A 6,222-nucleotide genomic window follows, 5' to 3' on the forward strand; every position below is an offset into this window, starting at 1 on the left:
TGTTGTTGCATTTCCAAGTTTGGTGTTGCTACCACCATAGCCAATGCTTTCTTTGTTTGAACAACCTTTTGCCTTTGTGAGAGTGCCTTGGCCTTTGGTGCCTTTGTTGCCTTTGTTGCTCCCTTAGTCCTTGCCATTGATGAACTAACCAAGAAAAGAATGAAAAATCTTCAATTTGTAGTATACCCAAATCGATTTGAAGGTGAAAGGCTTTGCCTTTATGAAATCAAAAATCGACTCAAAGGTTGAAGATTTTGTGCTTGGTTTTGATTTTTATTGAAGAAGGAGTGATTGATTTGTTGTTGGAAGGATGATTTGATTTGTTTTTGGTGAATGTTGTTGAGGGTTTTTATTTTTGTGATGGAGAGGATGAGGGTTTCGATGTTGTGGGTAGTGTTTATGAATGAGTGAATGAATGAATGAAGGTGGGAGGGGTTTTAAAGAGACCGAAATTTTCGAATCTGCAGGGGCAATCCGTCCGGATTCTGCCTAATCCGTGCGGATTCTGCTCTTTCTGGGCTTTACAAAACTCGCCTAAAGACGGGCGGATTCTGATGAAGACGCTCGGATTTGCTTGACACGGGACGGGCAGATTTTCTTGAAGACGGACGGATTTCAGTCCAGAAAATTTTGCTTGTTTTCCTCAGCTGCAAAGACGGACGTCTTTCTTTCAAGACGGGCGGATTCTTCAAGACGGGCGGATTCTTGCTCAGGACGCCCGGATTCAGTCACAGTCAAGAAATTTTCAAAATTCAGCTCAGTCTAGGACGGGCGTCTTTTCTGCAATACGCTCGGATTACTGAAGACGGGCAGATCCTGTACAATCCGCTCGGATTCTTCCCCTGTGTACACGGATTCAGTTCCATCCGTGCACAATGCATTTCCCTTACCATTCTTCCATTCTTTCTTCAAGTCTTGTGTTCTTCATTGTGGGGGCACTACTAGGCATGGATAGCCTAGGCAATTGTCATCCCCACACTAAGCTAAAAGCACTACACATCAATTGAAATTGTTAGTCCCTCCCTCACTTCTCTCAAACATGACAATTATTTTGATCAAAGTAAATAAAAATCCAAAGATGACAAAAATGCAATACAAGAATTGAAATGTAAGTTAGGGAGTTAGAAATATTTACAAGTGGTGGTTTAGGGAGGACTCCACCAAACTCTCATTCTTGATGAGATGTCAAGGGGGCAAGTTCAAGATGTTGTTGATGTTGCTCAACACCTTGAAGAAGTAATCAAAAGATTGTTCATTATCATGGTAGAGGTCTTCAATAGACCTTGGTCCTTGTTGTTGGTCTTGATCGATGGCATTACCAATGTAGGGATTAAAAATCCCCTCAAATTCGTCGTCCCAAAGACCACAAACTTCATTAAGTTGATCATTGAAAATCTCTTGCTTAGATGGAGACAACTCTCCCCATTTCTTCTCTTGGCCAATGCGGCCATCCTCTTCTTCCTTGATTGATTTTGATGAGCTTTGCAAGCTCTCCTTATCACAATTCACTTGCTCTTTGAATGGAGCATCTTCAATTTTCTTCTTCCATTGGAGTTCCGATTTCTTCCTCTCATCCTTTCGGCTATAATGATCTATCATGAAACATGGTTCATGCAAACGAGGAGCTCTCATAGTCTTGTCAAGATTAAAAGTTATGCTTTCATCTCCCACTTCTAGAGTGAGCTCATCATGTTTCACATCAATCACCGCACCCGCGGTGTGTAGGAAAGGTCTTCCTAGGATGATTGGAATGTTTGAATCTTCCTCCATATCAACAATGACAAAGTCCACCGGGATGAAAAACTTCCCAATTCGCACGGGGACATCTTCCCATATCCCTAACGGTGTCTTCGTCGATCTATCGGCCATTTGGAGTGTGATGTTGGTGCATTTAAGCTCTCCCATCCCCAACCTATTACTCACCGAGTACGGCATAACACTCACACTAGCCCCTAGATCACATAAGGCTTTGTTGATCGTCGTGTCGCCAATGGTACACGGTATTGAGAAGCTTCCCGGATCCTTTAACTTTGGAGGTGAACTCCCTTGAAGTATTGCACTACTCACCTTAGTGAAGGCGATAGTCTCAAGTTTCCGGATCGACTTCTTCTTTGTGAGGATATCTTTCATGTATTTCGCATAGGCCGGCACGTGATTGATTAATTCCGTGAAAGGAATTGAGACTTCCAAATTCTTCACAATTTCCATGAACTTTCCAAGTTGATCATCAAATTTGGGCTTGGCTTGACGACTTGGAAAAGGGAGTCTAATCACAATAGGCTCCTTCTCCTTGGCCTTGTCTTCATTTTTCTTTGAACTTTCTTCTTTTGATGATTCTCCATCTTTGGAGTTTTGCACAATTTTTTTCCTTTTCACTAGCTTCCACAACTTCATCCTCAACTTGCTTCTTCGGTGCTTCATACCTTGTACCACTTCTCAAGTGAATGGCACTAACCGTTTCATGTCTAGGGGGATTATTTTGAGGTGGTAATTGCCCCTTTTGTCTTTGTGAGCTTGAAGACGCTAGTTGAGTCAATTGTGTTTCCAACATCTTGGTGTGAGCTAGAATGTTGTTGATGGTGGTTTCCTTTGCTTGGCTATCTTTTTGCATTTGAGTGAAAAATTCTTGTTGATTCTTTTGCATTTGGAGGACCGCTTTTTGGACATCAAAACCTTGGTCATTTTGGTGATTGTATGGATTTTGATTTTGGTAACCTTGGTTTTGATTGTAAAAGGGTCTTTGATTTTGGTTTCTCATGGGTGGTGGAGTGTATGTTGTTTGAGGGTTTTGAACATTTTGGCTTTTGTATGAGAGATTTGGATGGAATTTGGTGTTTTCATTGTAAAAGTTAGAATAAGGGGTACCACTCTTGTATGCTTGGAAAGCATTCACTTGTTCATTTGTTCCCCTACATTCACCTTGGTCATGTCCCAAAGTTCCACAATTCTCACATATCCCACCTGGGATTGATGAGGATGCCGTCATGGCATTAACATGATGCTTTGATGATTTTGAGTTTTCCTCAAGTCTAGCCATAGCTTGTTCAAACTTCAAGTTGATTGTGTCAATGTGAGCACTAAGTTGAGCACCCAATTGAGTAACGGAGTCCACTTCATGCTTTCCTCCTCTAGTAGCCTTGCGAGGTCTACTATATTGTGAGTTATGGACCGCCATTTCCTCAATCTTGTTCCATGTTTGATTGTCATCAACTTCGGTGAACATTCCATTTGATCCCATATTGAGAATGTTCCTAGAATCTTCATATAAACCATTCCAAAATTATTGTACCAAAAACCATTCGCTAAGTCCATGGTGAGGACATGAGCGACAAATTCCCTTAAACCGCTCCCAAGCTTCATACAAAGACTCTTCATCCCTTTGCTTAAAACCCGTAATTTGAGCTCTTAGCATGTTAGTCTTTTCCGGTGGGTAGAATTTTTTGTAGAAAGCTAGAGCCAACTTCTTCCAAGAATCTATTCCGAGGGTGGCCTTATCAAGGCCCTTCAACCATTGCTTCGCGGTGCCGATTAAAGAAAAAGGAAATAAGACCCATCTAATTTGATCTTGAGTCACGCCCGTTTGAGAGATTGCATCACAATAGTCGCAAAAGGTTTCCATATGAGAATGAGGGTCCTCACTAGGCATCCCCCCAAATTGGCTCCTCTCAACTAATTGGATGAAGGCGGACTTGGTAATAAAATTTCCGGTTAGATGTTGCGGTGTAGGAGTACCATTTGGTAGATTCTCCTCGGTGGGTACGGAGTGTGACGAGAATTTAGGCATTGTAGGTGGATTTTGTGGGGTATTGTGTAATTGGTTCTCTTCTCCTTCTATTGCGAAAGGATTGACAAACTCACTAGTGGGTTGAACAACTTCACTAATACCTCTTAAATTCCTCCTAACAAGTCTCCTATTGTTCGTCAAGGTTCTTTCGATTTCACGGTCAAAAGGTAACAAATCACCTTGTAACCTTCTAGACATGCAAAATATCAAACAACTCGAAAACAATTAGAACAAACCTTGAGGAGTTTTACTTCCCCAAGGCGAAGAAAGAAACAACTAATAACAATAAAAAAGAAATCTAAATCAAACAAACACCGTCCCCGGCAACGGCGCCATTTTTGATGCGAGTCCGTTTCGTGTTCACAAATTAAGATGTGGTCGTTGGGTCACGGTCGAATCAAAACACAATTTATAGCTTCACAAACAACTCTACAATTAGTAAAGAGGCAAGTAAAGGTCGGATCCCAAGGGACGGGTATTGAAATGTGATTTCTATTGAAACTAGTGGTGTCTAAGGGGTGTCACAAATTGGGTTGATTTAGAAGGTCACTAAACTAAAATAACAATGAAAATAAACAAGCAAGATGAATTAAAGGGGTGTAAACAATTGATTAAAGGCACTAGGGTGTCATGGGATCGTAGGGGAATCATGGGATATGATCATACAAACATGTTCTCAAATTATAAGCAAGCAATTATTGTTGTGATGGATTGAGTTGGGTTATATCTTACAATCCTAGGAAAGTTTGGGTCCCGGAGCCGAATCGATTAGATTGTACAACACCTACAAGTCGACTTAATCTTCCCTACTCAACAACATGCATGGTCTAATGAGACTCGAGTTGGGTTATGTCTTACAAGTCTCATTGAAAAGATAGAAGATGATAGTAAATGCAAGGATTCATAGGCTTAGCATTTCATCAAATATAACATGTGCATGAGTTGAGATCAAAACAAGCAAGCAAATAAAACATGAAAGCATATTAATTTAAGCATGAATCATTCCCCATGTTGGTTTTCCCTAATCACACATTAACCCTAGCTAAGAGACTACTCACTCATTATCATGTTGATCATGCTAGCAAGGTTGTCAATCATACCAACAATATGAAACATGATGAATAAATGAAAGTTATTAACAATAATTAAAAAGGGATTAAGAGATTATACCTACTAATGATTCCAATAATAAAGCAAAGATAAAAGAAGTACTTGAATGCTTGATTGAGAGGTTGTCAATCTCCCAACAATAACCCAAATAATCTTCAATTACCCAAAATAAAGGATGAACAAAAGAGAGATTAAAGAACTAAAACTTGGATTAAAACTTGATTAATACTTGATTACAATATTAAAGAGAGATTTGATTGATATTAACTACTCTAATTATTGATAAGAAGAACATGCTCCTCTAATTAGACTAATGGGGTATTTATAGTGGAAATTAGGGAGGATGCATTAGGGTTAACTAAGGGCTAAACTAGTAATTACACTTTTTAGATTGAGCAAGGAGGACCCGGTATTTTTCGAGAGAAGGGCTTCTTTCTTCGTAGCTTGGAGAAGAAAATTCGTGCTGGAGCCGAATCCGGGCGGAATAAGGTCGGGATGGGCGGATTCTGGCGTTGGAATCCGAGCGGATTCAAGGGAATCCGGGCGGATTGTGGAGGTGGAATCCGAGCGGATTCAAACAAAGCCGCACCGATTGTGCAGTTGCGGGACGGGCGGATTGGTGACAATCCGCTCGGATTGTCACTCAGCAACATATCTTCTTCTTTTTTTCCCTTTTCTTCATAAATTCCTTGAGGATTTCCTTGGGGACTCAAGGATCCTTTCTCAACATTGCTCTTCTACTATAATATGTACAAAGGCCTTCTAATCTTGTCTCTCGTTGATGCTTGGTCATTGAATTCGATCAATTTAATCTTGTTTTGCCATGAAAATGCAAGATTCTTACTCCTTTCCTACCAAGGGATCAAAATCTCAAAGAATATGCAAAACAAAGAACTAAAGATAAGAAATGACCCAAATATGCACTAAAAAGCATGGGAACAAGGCTAATTCGGGGGCTAAATATGCGCTAATTATGGTCACATCAATCGTATTGGCCATTGAGGACAATGCCCATACTAGTGTGCGGATGGGAAATTCTAACTTGACTTTTATTTAAAAATCCAAAAAATCGAAAATTTCGAAAAAACCAAAAAAATTGAAAAATTGAAAAATAAAAAACATGTTCATTTCCTTTGTAGTGTAGTCTTGTATATATTGTTTGTATCTATTGTGTTTGTTCATCCTTGTTCACATTGATCGACTACGCCACATCCGAGACATGAGGATATTGAAGACCGCATGGTATGATCTTTCCAATCTCCTTTTTCCTCTTTATGTTAATGACTATGTGGCTTTATTTTGATTGATGCGGTATAAACAATGTGAGT

At 39.9% G+C, this 6,222-nt stretch overlaps 1 non-coding gene across 1 annotated transcript; it reads left to right on the forward strand.

Moving 5' to 3' along the window:
* Positions 1 to 3,305: 3,305 nt before the first annotated feature.
* On the forward strand, positions 3,306 to 3,412 carry LOC141650700 (small nucleolar RNA R71). Its single transcript, XR_012546718.1, has one exon. It is a non-coding gene; the product is annotated as a small nucleolar RNA R71 (small nucleolar RNA).
* Positions 3,413 to 6,222: the final 2,810 nt, after the last annotated feature.

This window comes from Silene latifolia, chromosome 3 (assembly GCF_048544455.1).
Source record: "Silene latifolia isolate original U9 population chromosome 3, ASM4854445v1, whole genome shotgun sequence".
Lineage (NCBI taxonomy): Eukaryota > Viridiplantae > Streptophyta > Magnoliopsida > Caryophyllales > Caryophyllaceae > Silene > Silene latifolia.